Here is a 14,667-nt window from a genome sequence, read left to right as displayed (position 1 = left end):
ATCACAACTATTATTTTCTGTTTTCTTGTCTCGTCTAGGGACTTGGGGTTTCGGAATGGGTGAGGAACCATTAGAGAGGGGTGAAAATTTTGAGTGTGAATTTCGGAGGAACATTTTATTATTCTCTCAAGCATTCTCAGATAACAAAAGTTGTTGACTTTACATCCTTAAGAATGGGGTTGCACAGTATGGTTGTCCATGGGGTGGGGGTTTAGGGGATTAGCCTTGTTAAAATGTGCTCCCTAAAGGTAGGAATAAATTCTGTCGAGAGGGGGAAGGGGTCATTGATATGAATTCACAAAGAACACGTAAACAATTTGATGTTGTTTCTTAAAGGCCTTAATCATTCAGATTTTAGAGTACAATTAAAAAAGAACCGGGTCACAAATATTTTTAAAAAATTTGAAAACTTCCATTTTTTAGACAGAAGTGCTAGTCGCTCTGACCCTAAGACCACAGAGTCAGAAGTGACCCTGAGGTCTATGAACCCAAGGACAGACACTGCAGTGTTTAGGTTCTTTCTTGTGAATGAAACCCATGGTCTTCTCTCTTCTCCACAGGAACCCACCGTGAGTGGTGCTCCCTTGGGGCCACCGATCACTGAGAGGACGTTTTTCAGGCCCACTCTTTGCAGGTTGCCCCAGGCTCATTAGCATTCACTCTCTGGCCTTGGCAAGTTCCCGTCACCATTTTACAAAGTGCCAGCAAACTTGGTTGCCACGGTTTCTCAGACTCTTTTCCTTCCTTCTGGCTGGCTGATCACTGCCCTGGTAGCATGTGTTGACAGTCAGTTCCTAAGGGATGGCTATTCCCATCAAGGGAAGGGCCACCCTCATTGGCACCAACTCAAGCACTTATTAGTACTCTCAGCAGAGTGGCTGAAAATTGACCAGGGATTAACCCTTCACCTACTGGAGGTAGTTTTTCTTGTCAGGTATTACTTACTGTCTTTTTACATATTTGAGGCAGTGTTACCGATTCTCTGGCAGCCTTTCCAGTCTTGTCCAATAATTGCTACTTGCCTGACTTTTCTTTGGACTAGGGACAGCGTTTCCAGTAGGATTTTCTGGGGCGATGCAGGCAGGATAATGATGGAAGAAAAAAGCTTTGATGTGCTCATGGGGGTGGTGTGGGGAATATGAAGTGAAAGTCTTGGTGAATGCGAAGAACCGCTTCTAAGTAGATCAGTTTTTTTTTTTTTTTTAAGATTTTATTTATTTATTTGACAGACAGAGATCACAAGTAGGCAGAGAGGCAGGCAGAGAGAGAGGAGGAACAGGCTCCCTACTGAGCAGAGAGCCCAATGCGGGGCTTGATCCCAGGACCCTGGGATCATGACCTGAGCCGAAGGCAGAAGCTTTAACCCACTGAGCCACCCAGGCGCCCTAAGTCGATCAGTTTGGAACTGGCCTGGGTTCAGGGCCAAATGACATTTGGAATCTAAAAATTTTTTTTTTTGGAATCTAAAAATTTTTTAAAGGTTTTATTTATTTATTTGAGAGAGAGAGAGCATGAGAGAGCACAAGCGGGGGGAGCAGCAGAGGGAGAGGGAGAAGCAGGCTCCCCCCTGACCAAGAACCCCCATGTGGGGCTCCCTCCCAGGACCCTGGGATCACGACCTGAGCTGAAGGCAGATGGTTAACCAACTGAGCCACCCAGGTGTCCTGGAATCTAGTCCCCGCCCCCCATTGGTAACTTGAAAAGGGCATAATTCCTTTAAAAAAAAAATGGAGTCACAACTTACTGATTATATCTTTTTGACTTTCTTATCGTATAGTGGTCTGATCTTTGGAGGGAGGATCGTAACATGGCACATGAATTTAAGATCAGTGTTCCCGGAGAAAAATGAGAGAAAAGTAAATGAAAATTTCAAGAGTACTCAGCCAAACCCAACTCATGGACCCAATTTGCTTCCGAATTTTTTATGTAACACACCATACTGTTTTCTTTTGGTGCTAATGTATTTCTTTGGGGTTTGTGGACTCCTTCCCCCACCTTTGCCCTCGGAACTTTTAATATTTCTTCATGTATTCAGACACTGATGTAACACAAAAGGATAAAACACACCAGCAATGCCTCAATACCAGACGGGAAGTGTCTCCAGGCTGGTGGGGCAGATTCAATCGCAAGTCATAAATCTTATTTTGCTTTTCATGAGTCTCAGCATCATGAATTCCCCCCAGAGCACTTATATATCAGGATGTTCATTAAAAACCAACAAATAAACAGAACAACAGCAGGAGCCACAACCAGAACCCCCACAACAAAGGGCTTTAATCGAACTTTGTTCCCTTGTCAAAGAGATGTTGCCTTCCTGCAGAGTGGCTTCCAGAAATACAGTTTGCCACCAAAAAAGGGAAATAAAAATAATCAAAGAACCCGCAAGGAACCCAAGCCTCCATCTCCCATTCTCCCACCTCTCAGGAGGGTGAATCTGAGGGAACTGGGGTCTTTCTAACAGACATGGAAACTTCCAGAGGTGATTTCTGGCCCCGTCCCCGTGCCCTAGGGATCCAGGTCTTCCCTTTTGGTACAGCAGGCACATTTTCTTTGATTCAGGTCGAGGCAGACTCTGCTTTGGCTGGGGAGTTATGCTCTGCTGACATTTAAGGCAGGAATTCCCTGGGAAAATAGTCAACAGATTCTTTTGGTGCTGCTGGCAGGGGTCCAAAGGGTTTAGGGTTCCCCTCTCTGGACGAATGGGGAGAAAGAGAGGGAGGGAGGGAAAGCAAAACAGAAGGACTTTATTGAGTGACTGTATTTCATCTGAAGCTTGCACAAAAAAGCAGAAATGTGCCTGGGTGACTGGAACCTTTTCTTACCCCTTATCTCTAACCCCAGCTTTTATGACAGTTCAGAGTTTGGTTGGGCATTTCAAAAGCCACTCAGGTACCCTCCGTGGAAAACCAGTTCTCCGGGAAAGCAAAAGACTTTGGGATCTAATGGGTCACACCAAAATAGTTTAAATGATCGATCGTCGAAGTGCGGTCTGTAATAGTAATTGTACCAACATTTAAATTAAATTTGAACCTCTGAAGAGGTAAACCAATGTTTGGGTGGTAATTATCACCTGTTATCCTACAGGAAGGCTAAGAAGCCTCATGTTTTTAATAGACTAACCATGATATTCCCAGTTTCAAGGAAAGAGCAAGATGTTTATAATTTGGGGCACAAGGGAGCCGTGACGGGGGAGTTGACAAAACGAGTAGGCATTAAAAAATACTTTGTAGTAGTGCTGGAAACAGAACATTTTCTAAGAAAGGAGCAGAAGTGGTCATAATCTGTGACCACAGTGTGGTCTGACTTTCAGAGAACGTTTCTTGTTCTCATAAAACTTTTAATAATTCAGACAAAGTTTGCTCTTTCTACCTTCCTTAAATCATCATAGGTCCTTCCTTAAATCATCATAGGTCCTTCCCTTTAACCTCTGTAATTCTTTTTTTTTTTTTTTTTTTTTTTTTTTAAACATTCATACAATTGGAAGAAATGTGCATGTGAAGAAAATCGCAGGGCCTCCTCTAGGTGGCAAGTCTCATCACGGTTTCCCCATACCCAACTGTTCTCTCTAGCTCCCCCTTAGTCTGTATGCTTGCTGTAGGGGACAGTACTGTGGCCACCTTTTACCAGCTGCCATCTTTAGGGGACCAGCTAAGGTTCTCCTTGTATCTCCAGTCCCTTTTCTTTCTGTCTTTAGTACACAAATCAATACATCAAATTTATTTATTTAATAAATAAATAACAAAATATTATTATATTAATATAAATATTATATTAAAATAAATAAATAAAAATCAATTTAAATAAAATTTATTTAAAAGATTTTACTTATTTATTTGAGAGAGAGAGAAAGAGAGAGAGTGTGAGCATGAGAGGTGTGGAGGGGCAGAGGGAGAACAGACTCCCAGCTGAGCAGAGAGCCTGATGCGGGGCTCTATCCCAGGACCCTGGGATCATGACCTGAGCTGAAGGCAGATGCTTAACCGACTGAGTCACACAGGTGTCCCCCTCTGATTCTTTTTTAAACACTCCTTGACATGTATCTATTCTTGGAAACGTGCCCCCTGCAAACTTGCCCTCTGTGATACTCTATAGTCATGACTAGGTAATGTCTTTGCTTCTCATTTGCTGGTGTTTTGGTGCTAGTTTATTCTTTTTCTCTTTCCAGGTATAAACTGAAGTTGTGGGTTATATTTGTCCCATTAAATTCCTTACTGTAATGATGGTGATAATAATGGTGCTGAGGATGATGAAGAGGAAGTGACAGCAGTGATTTTGGTGACAGTGTTATTGTGCAGGAGAGGGAAAGGAGTGAGGGTGGGTGGTCTGGAAGTATCACTTCTCTGTTATTGTCTCTGGGCCCCCTGACCTCCCTGAGCTGCTTGTTCATTCCTGAAATGGAATGGAGTGTTATCTCCATCCTGTCTTTTTATAAAGTTATGGTAAGTCCAGATGCACTACTCACCCCATTTTGGTTTTGGACCACCTCTACCATGGTGTGCCCCTACAATACTTTGGTTCCCCAAATTCCATCACACAATCATGCCCACCATACCAGAATAGTGTGTTTATTGTTTAAGGCCATCAGTAGTCTGGAATCAGAGTGACAGCAGGGAATGCTGTCTGAGTCTTCTCAGTGGCTAGTTAACCTCAGTAATTAATTGCTGTATCTCCAGCACCTAGTGTAGATCCAAGACACATTTCAAAAAAAACAGCATGGAATATATAAACCAGTTAATGAGGCTCCAATAAGGTCATATTAGCAGACGTGCTTTGCAAACCGAATTAGTAAATGGAAATAGTGATGATGCTAATGCTTATGATAAAAAAGTCAAGAAACTTACTCAGACCAAACCTTGAAGAAGTCATGTATTCTTCATCTCACTTCCCATTTACAGAATGAAACTTTTTAGCACAGGTAAGAATTCAGAAATAGTAAGTTGTTGACATATGTGTCATTCTTTGAAATAAAGAGCTACTTCAGTGCAAAGTATTAATGTTAATAATAAAATTTTATAAACTTCAAATGGGCATAGATAATTCCAAGGCCACACTTCAGAGTTTAAGGAAATAGTAATATGTATTTTTTTTTAAAGGCTTAATTATTTAGAGAGAGAGAGAGAGTGAGCAAGCAGGTGCATGGCTGCGGGCAGGGAACAGAGCCCTAGGTGGGGCTCAATTCCAGGACCCCGAGATCATGACCCTGAGATCATGACCTGAGCCAAAATCAAGAGTCAGATGCCTAAGCAACTGAGCCACCCATGTGCTCCAATAAGTAATGTTTTTAAAACCTTTGCTTTATGGATTAATCCAATATGTCTTGACAAATTTCATTAAAAAAATAAGAAACTGACCCATATGTTACCTCCTCATTGTCTCAATAACTCTTTGGGGATTACAGTGTCTGGCATTTATGACTTTCACATTTCCATGCAGGCCACTGAGTGCTGCTAGGAAAAATAACACCAGTGACAACTGATCGTTTTCCAAATCAATAATTTCTCAAGACCACTTGCTCCTCAACGTCACCCAGCAAGCCCTCTCATTCTCCAGTCTGAAGGAGATGAAAATTATCAGCAAGCAGGGACCTTAGCTGAAATAGAAAATGACTCTGGCTTTTCCTAAGTAGGGGAGACTTTACTGAAAGGATATTGAGACTCAAATAAATGAAGGGGGGCTAGAGAACCAGCCTGCAAGGGGCCACATCCTAGGCAGCTCCAGAAGTCGAGGCAGGACCTGCATCTTGGCTGCTGGGATGGGTGGCCGTCAAGAATTCTTCTTCTTGGAGTGCCTGGGTGGCTCAGTGGGTTAAGCCACTGCCTTCGGCTCAGGTCATGATCTCAGGGTCCTGGCATTGAGTTCCGCATCGGGCTCTCTGCTCAGCAGGGAGCCTGCTTCCCTTCCTCTCTCTCTGTCTGCCTCTCTGCTTACTTGTGAACTCTGTCTGTCAAATAAATAAATAAAATCTTAAAAAAAAAAAAAAAGAACTCTTCTTCTTGCATCACCCCTTTTAGATGAAAAGTCCCAGGAATGAGCACTCAGTCTTATGGCATGGGGAGAGGTGGGTTTACTGGGGAGAGTCACCCAGTTATTTGGCCACCGAGGCCACACTCAGTGGGTGAGAGGTGATAAATATGGCAGCTAACTCTTCTAGAGAAACTCACGTAGTCCTCACCTCCCGCCATTGCTGACGCCCTCTCTTTCTAGTCATACGGGACTGTGTCAGATTGTGGAGGCTGCCATGACAAACAACACAGCCTGGGTGGCTTAGACAACAGAAGGCTGGAAGTCTCTGCGTAGATAACTCATATTTTGTTCTTCAAAATTCAAATTCAGTTTCACTTTCTCTGTAAAAACTTCTCCATTCCTCTAATTTTTTTAAAAAAGATTTTATTTATTTATTTGACAGACAGAGATCACAAGTAGGCAGAGAGGCAGGCAGAGCGAGAGGAGGAAGCAGGCTTCCTGCTGAGCAGAGAGCCCGATGTGGGGCTTGATCCCAGGACCCTGAGACCATGACCTGAGCTGAAGGCAGAGGCTTTAACCCACTGAGCCACCCACTCACCCTTGTTCCTCTGATTTTATTTAGTTACCATTTCTCTTTTCTTTACAACACCTTCTAAAATAGCTTTGTACACTTCTTGGGGTGCCTGGGTGGCTCAGTCAGTTGAGCATCCAACTCTTGGTTTCAGCTTGGGTCATGATCTCAGGGTCATGGGATCAAGCCCCGAGATGGGCTCTGCTCTTGGCGAGGAGTCTGCTTGCCCTTCTCCCTCCCCTTGCTCATGCTCCTGCTACCTCCTTCTTTCCCTCTCTCTCAAAAACATATAAAAATCTTAAAAAAAAATCAAATAGCTTTGCACCTTTCCAATTTTCGAGCATGTAAATCCCAAATTCCCCCCAAAAGATGTGGGGTGCCTCAGTAAGGAGGTACAAAAATCAAAGGCTTTAAAACTAGTACTTGACAACGAACACTAGGAATTGTGCATGGGGTTTCCAAATACAGTTGCCATAGTTATAAATACACTGTTTGGCAATTAATGGTTAATGTCTATGCCTCTAAATTAAGAAAAAATTCCTTAAGACAAAGATTTTGTGTTAGATTTGTTTTTGTTTAGTTTTTTGATTGTGAAATAAACTATATTGGGAGTTTTTATAAAATATTATTTATTTATTTATTTGACAGACAGAGATCAGAAGTAGGCAGAAAGGCAGGGAGAGCGGGGGAGGGGAAGCAGGCTCCCTGCTGAGCAGAGAGCCTGATGCGGGACTCGATCCCAGGACCCTGAGATCATGACATGAGCTGAGGCTTTAACCCACTGAGCCACCCAGCCACCCTATAATGGAAGTTTTGTAACTGTTCTAGTTTTGTCTTCTTTTTTTTGTTTTGTTTTCATTAAAACAAATTTATATTTTATTTATTTATTTATTTATTTTTAAAAAAGATTTTATTTACTTATTTGACACAGAGAGAGAGAGAGAGATCACAAGTAGGCAGAGAGGCAGGCTGAGAGAGAGAGAGGGAAGCAGGCTCCCCGCTGAACAAAGAGCCCAATGTGGAGCTCCTTTCCAGGACCCCAAGATCATGACCTGAGCCGAAGGCGGAGGCTTAACCCACTGAGCCACCGAGACGCCCTTATTTTATTTTCTCATTTCAAATTTTTATTTACGTCCTAGTTAGTTAACATACAGTGTAATATTGGTTTCAGGAGTAGAATTTAGTAATTCATCACTTACATACAGTGCCCAGTGCTCATCATAACAGGTGCCCTCTTTAATACCCATTATCCATTTAGCTCACTCCCCTGCTGGTTAGATGTGAGTTAATGGAGAGTTTGAGTGATCTGGAAGGTCAGAAACCAATTAGACCAGATTTGTCATATATTAATATGTCATATAAGTACATTTTCCTGTCTACTATGGGGCTGTTGGCTGCTTTTGAAGTACATTAATTCTTTCAGGGTACAAGTGTACCTTTTCATATATTGTCCCACTTATTTGAGAAACTGGAAAGGAAGTTTATGCTTTGATTTTCTTTTGAAAATAGAATAATAGTTTGTAGAGGAATTGGCTAAGTTGGAGTCATTTGATAGTCTTTAACAAACACAATCCTATTCTTGTTAACTGGTTAGATTATCTTATTTTTTTAATTAGCCTTTTCATTTTAATTGGGAGAGATTTAAAAAAAGAAGTGTAGTGCCTCAGTAGTGTAGACCTAATGAACGACGAATCCTGTCCCTATCTGAGAGTGGTCGTACAATAGAACATTATAACAAGGTACAGAGAGTTTATAGATGTGCTCAGTATAGTTCATAATTTTGTTGTCACAGTTTTCTGTGTGCTTTCTAATCACCCAAAGGGACATATGAAAATCACTTTATAAACTTGCAAGAGCAATATAATGGTTACTTATTATTATTGCTAATAATTCCATTTTCAAAATGAGAAATTGTAGTGTGGAATAAATGAAAGAACTCTACAGTGTCTTGGTGCTAGCAACATTACACCCTTCGATAGCATATTACATTACAATCTCACAGAAAAAGTTTGCAAACCTCATGCCGCCCTTCCCATTCTGCACCACATTTTCAGTAGAGAGAGTGCTGCACTCAGTGAGTGGCCTGTGGCTCATTGGATATTTAGGGAGGCAAAAGAGATTATTAGTATCAGAACTTGTGAAAGTTTTTGACCTTGACTTCAGCTGAGAGGACCTCAACTTGACCTCAGCCCAACATGGGGATATTGCTTCTCACACACTTCAGAGTATTATGTAATCCTCTGAGCCTTTAGCTGTGGCAAAAGTAGAGCAAGTGCTTCTACATCTGGGGAGTCCGAACTTCTAAAGGTGGTCACAATTGCACAACCAGGGTCATGAACCAATCTAGACTTTGGGTTCTGAAGATTTCTCTTTCATGATTAGAATTTGTTCACTTCAGACAAGGAAGCTGAGCTGTGATTTTTTTTTTTTTTTTTTTTTTTTTTTTTTGGTATCAGATTTTCACTATGTAATACATTGAGTCAACAGTCCATATTATAACTTTTGAAAGAGAAAAGGAAAACAAATCCATTTGGCCGTTTTCCCAGTCAAGCTGTTTGCTCTCTGAAGGTAAAGTAAAACAACGTGATTGTCAATTGTCCAAATCTTCTAGATTCACATTTCAAAATCAATATTGGAAGTAGGATTAAAAACTATGTATTTATAAAATCAGAATATCAAGAGTGGACTAAAACTATTAATAATGTATTTTAAGACATTTTGTAGTATCTAGCAATAACTTACCTTAAATATTCAGTCTGTATTGCCTTACGGCAAAGCATTAGTGCTGTTAAAATGGTGGTGGTGGACAGACAGGTATTTGAGATACTGTTCTTCCTATTTCTGTATTGTTGTAATAGTAGATGGATAAGAGGATAAAAAATTTAATAACTATGGTAAAACCTGCTCGTGGTATCCTCCTGCCCAACTCCTTTGGCAGGGTCAAGAGCATAGGGTTGTTGCTGGTTCAGGAATGTTCTCACCACCTCTATCCCCATGCTGTTCAGCATTTCCTCTGTATGGCTCTGGCGAGGTGGTTCTCCTTTTCTCCAGAGCTGCTCCCATGTGTCCCTCAAATTCCTGACCCCCTCACTTTCCACGGATGAACACAACCCCTATATCACAGAGAAAAACAAGACTTCAGATGGGAAATCCTTCAAATTCTTGACACCAAACCCCAAATGTCTTGGCACCTGCCTGATCCTTTCCTCCTTCTTTGTTTTCTATGGGAGAAATTGTATCCCTTCATCTTGGGTGATTCTTCCACTCCACTTCTGGCTGTCACCCTCTCCTGCCTTCTCTGGTACCTTTCTTTTCCCAGCTCTTTGGACAAACTTTTTGAGTCACAGGAGCCCTTTGCAATTGACAATTACTAAACACACCAATGACCTTCTTGTTTTGTGAGCTATATGTACATATTGATGCTTAACATATTAGCAACTGAAACAGAATTAAAAAAAATATTAATTTACTTAAAAAGATAAACCCAGTATATGCTAATTAAATTTGCACTTTTAAAGATGAATATATTTTCCAAAGCAAAAAAAAAAAAAAATTGTGAAAAGAGTAATATTATTTTATTCTTTTGCAAATTTCTTTAATGTCTGGTTTAACAGAAGATAGCCATATTTTTCATTCTGCTTCTGCATACAATTGTTGTGAAATGACTAGTTGGTTGATGTATAGGAAGAGAATCTTGCCTTACATGTATATGTAGTTGAAAAAGGGAGGGCTGTTTTATCAACTTTTTCAGGTATTTGTGGGCATTTTTATTTTATATTATACCAAAACTCAACAAGTATTATTATTATTATTATTTTTTAAAGATTTTATTTATTTATTTGACAGAGAGAGATCACAAGTAGGCAGAGAGGCAGGCAGAGAGAGAGAGAGGAGGAAGCAGGCTCCCTGCTGAGCAGAGAGCCCGATGCGGGACTCGATCCCAGGACCCTGAGATCATGACCCGAGCCGAAGGCAGTGGCTTAACCCACTGAGCCACCCAGGCGCCCCAACAAGTATTATTTTTTTAAAGATTAGCTTCAATGTGAATTCTGAAGGCATATTAAGGAATTTTTCATACCCTGTTACTTTAAAAATTCATTAATCATTTTGCACTTTGAGTGAATCTTTTACCAAGAAGGCATGATTTTAAACATTATGCCTAGTCTTTTGGAAAATATTGGTAAATTGAATTATGCAGGTCTTCCAAATGTTAGCACATTTTATTTTATAAAATGAAAAATGTCATATTCATTAATATCCCCACCAATCACAGAAGAAAATTATGAAAAGTATTGAGAGCTGTTGAACTCACAGTGGCAGACACAAATTTCTCAAAATTACAATTTTCGTTTGAAAGCTCAAATATTTTTGCCAACAAGCATTGTCAATTTTTCGTGAAGTGACAGGCTCATTTTGCTCACTTCCAAGACAATGTCCTCCAAATACTCATTCAAATAGCCACAGTTTATAACCTATTTTTGAAAGTAAAAATGGTATTCCATGACAAAAGTCTAATTCAACTCTCAGTTGTCTCAATCCTAAAGACAACCCTCACACCGAGTCTACAAAGAAGTGCTTTTTGTGTACCTCCCATTTTGTCCCATGGATTATTGCAAAGATATGTGCTCAAGGGTCAAGGTTTAATAAAACTGGTAATTTTGTGGTTCAGCAAGAACATTCTTTTTTTGGTGGTGTTGTTGATGATTTTACTTATTTATTTGACAGACAGAGATCACAAGTAGGCAGAGAGGCAGGCAGAGAGAGAGAAGAGGAAGCAGGCTCCTCGCTGATCAGAGAGCCTGATGTGGAGCTCAATCCCAGGATCCTGGGATCATGACCTGAACCAAAGACAGAGGCTTTAACCCACTGAGCCACCCAGGGGCCCCAGCAAGAACATTCTTAAGAGGAGCTGGCACTGATTTTACTGTGTGTGATGCTGAAGAAGAGAACCACCACCATGGCCATCTGGTGTCTTCATTCACACCAAAGTGCCAGCAGTTTTACCCACCATTGTTTTTGCACTGACAATAAAAAAGCCATATAGTGAAAGGCAAGTAATACTTCAGTCTTTCTGAAGACAGTTGTGATTGCCCAGGCTCCCTGAAAAGGTCTCAACCTGAGACCTATAGATTGAATTGATTATTCCCCTTTTTTTTATCTTAATTCCCATTCAATACTCTTTCTTTCTTTCTTTCTTTGAGAGGGAGAAATATAGAGCAAGAGAGAGAGCACATGAGTGGGCGGAGAGGGGCAGAAGGAAAGAGAGTCTTAAGCAGGCTCCATGCCCAGCATGGAGCCCAATATAGGGCTTGATCTCATAACCCTGATATTATGATCTGTGCAGAAATCAACTGTGGGATGTTTAACCAAATGAGCCACCCAGGTGCCCCCTTTCTCTCTCTCTCTGCCTCCCTCCCTTCCTTCCTTCCTTTCTTTATATTTATTTACTTATTTGAGAGGGAGAGAGAGATAAAGTGGTGTGGGTGGGGAGGAATGGGAGAGAGAAACTCAAGCAGATTCCCTGAGCACAGAACCTGATGGGGACATCATCACCCAGAAACCATGACCTGAGCTGAAACCAAGAGTCTGATGTCTAACCAACTGCACCACCCAGGCACCCCAGGCACCTCTCTTTCTATTAGCTTTTAAACATGCTTATGGATTGTCCATATTGAAAAAAGAAACATGAAAATAAATTTCTCCTCAACTCCAAGTTACTAGAGAACATCAAATCTATTTTCCCCATTAGAGCCAAATATCCATAAAGAATTATTACCATTTATCATCTGCTTTTTTCATATTTTATCCTTTGGCACCCATTGCAATCTAGTTTCTGTCTCTATCTCTTCCTGTAAATTGCTGTCTTCAAATTCCCAGGGCCTACCCTGGGGTGTGATGCTAGGGAATATGCTCCAGTCCTTCTCTTCCCTGACCCACTGTAGCACCTGACCTACTGACCACCTGTCCTTCTAATATGTGCCAGGCATTGTGCTAAGTTCTTTACACAAGAGAGCTCATTTAAACTATCTGGCAACCCTAAGGATATATCTATGATTATTAGTCCATCTTGCAATTAAGGAGTTACCCAAGGTCATATAGCTCACAAGGAGTTCAGAGTCTCAAAAGGGGTCTTCATGACCCCGAAGTCAGTGATTCAAGTTTGTTTTCCTACCTCTCCAGCAGTTTTCTCTCAATCTTCTTTGTGTGTGAAAAAAAAAAATGCTTTTCCCATGATCTTGCTTTGCTCAAGATTCAGAGTCCCGGGAGAGTTCATTGAACTGGTCACAATTAAGCTTGTCATGCTGGAGAATGGGAGAACTGTGCCCTTTGTCTAGAAGGTGCCCCTCAGCTTGTCCCCAAGGGCACTCTCAAGCCAGACTGGGGGAAGTAGGAATAAGAGTTGGATTCTGGCTGTCTAGAATTGATTGACAATCACTAGACTGTCACTGCCTAGAATTGATTAAAGAACAGTCAGTTCTTCTCTTCCCTCTTCTTCTCATTGACTCCCACTCATATTTCAGAACTCAACTTCCATGTGACTCCATAAGGCTTCCAGGAAGCCCTTCTGCCTTCCAAATCTGGATTGGCTGTGTCCCTCAGCACTCTGAGCTTCCCTGCTCATGGCGATTCTTATGGTGCTTTGAAGTGGTTGGTCTGTATTTCTTCACTGAACTACCAGTTCCAGGAAAGCGAGACTGTCTGCTTTTTACTTTGTACCCCCAGAATCTAGCACAGGGCCTGGCACTGGGTTATCTGTCAGTATTGTTGAATAAACACCACGCTAGGTTTGAAGAACTAATAGGATGCTCCTGAAGACTTGTGTATCTGGAAGTGGTTAATGGGGAAAGGTGCTCATAAGAGTGATCTACAGATTTTATCATTACTTCAGATACATAGTGTTTGAAGTTGTTGGTATGGATTAGAAACTATCAGAGAAAGAAGAAAAAAGTGCTGAGGACAGTGTCTTGGGGAATGCAGATAGACGAATTGGTGAAGAACACTCTACTAGATGAATTAGAGATGTCAAACAAGTGAGACCAATGCCACGAAAAACAAAAAAAGGAAAAAATTTTATGAAATAGGGATACCCTAGCACACAATGGTTGCAGAATCATTAAGAATAAAGACCCAAGAAATGCTATGTAGTGTTGCAATTACAAAAATCATTTGGTGATCTATAGATTTTATAGATTTGAAAGAACTGTTTCAACTGAATAATAAGGAGAAAAATCAGAGACTGGGGAGGAAGTGGACAGTGAAGTGGACGTTGAGGGTGAAGGCAGGTGGTGTGGATCAGTGGTCCTATAGGTAGGTGTGACTTCAGATTCATCTAGGAAGGTGTAAAAATCAGTTCTGGGTCCCATTCTCAAACTTCTATGGTTCAGTAGATCTCAAATAGGTCTTGGACTTCCCTAATTTTCAAAAACACAGTGGGTGATTCAACCTCCGCTTGGAAATCATTAGTTCATCCATTACTTCATTACTTCATTAGTTTGGTTCATGCAGGAAGAAGAAGAAAATGGTTAAGTGTTATGGACTGAATTGTATCCTCCCCAAAGTGTGCATGCTGAAGTCATGAGCCTCCAAGGTTACTGTGTCTGCAGCTAAGGCCTTTAAAGAGGTAATTCCATTGGAATGAGGTAATAATGATGGGGCCGTAATTCAATAGGACTAGTGTCCTTATAAGAAGAGGAAGAAACACCAGAGATCGATCTCTCTCTCTCTTTCTGTGTGTGGTGCAGAGAAAAGGTAATGTGAGGATAGAGTAAGAAGACAGCATTTGTAAGATGGAAGCCAATCCTGTCAACACCCCTGTGTAGGCCTTCTAGTCTCCAGAAAATAAATGTCTGTTGTTTAAGCCACCCAGCTGTGGTCTTTTGTTACGGCAGCCCTAGCTAAGATGTAGGTGGAGAACTTTATTTCTAGAACACTGGAATTTCAACCAAGTGAGAAGCTGAGAATGAGCCAATAAATAGGAATGACTGGGAAAATCCTGAAATTACTGAAGTGAAAGGCCAAGTCAAGAGCCAGAATCCAGAAAATGTGAGGACCGAGATTCCAGAAAGAAGATCAGCCTTGGAGAGAAGCATATTATAACTTGTCCACATATTTCTTTATTGATTTTTTAAAGA

The 14,667-nt window shown here is 41.1% G+C and overlaps 1 protein-coding gene across 10 annotated transcripts in view; it reads left to right on the top strand.

Annotated features, from left to right (window-relative positions):
- LOC309847950 (uncharacterized protein) overlaps positions 1-14,667 on the top strand; it is a 75,411-nt gene that overhangs the window by 9,028 nt on the left and 51,716 nt on the right. The gene's annotated exons all lie outside the window — the stretch shown is intronic.

The sequence above is a fragment of the Mustela nivalis genome, assembly GCF_964662115.1.
Source record: "Mustela nivalis genome assembly, chromosome: 14".
Taxonomy (NCBI): Eukaryota; Metazoa; Chordata; class Mammalia; order Carnivora; family Mustelidae; genus Mustela; species Mustela nivalis.
Note: the sequence above shows the minus strand (reverse complement) of the source record. Positions and strands in the feature narration are given on the sequence as shown.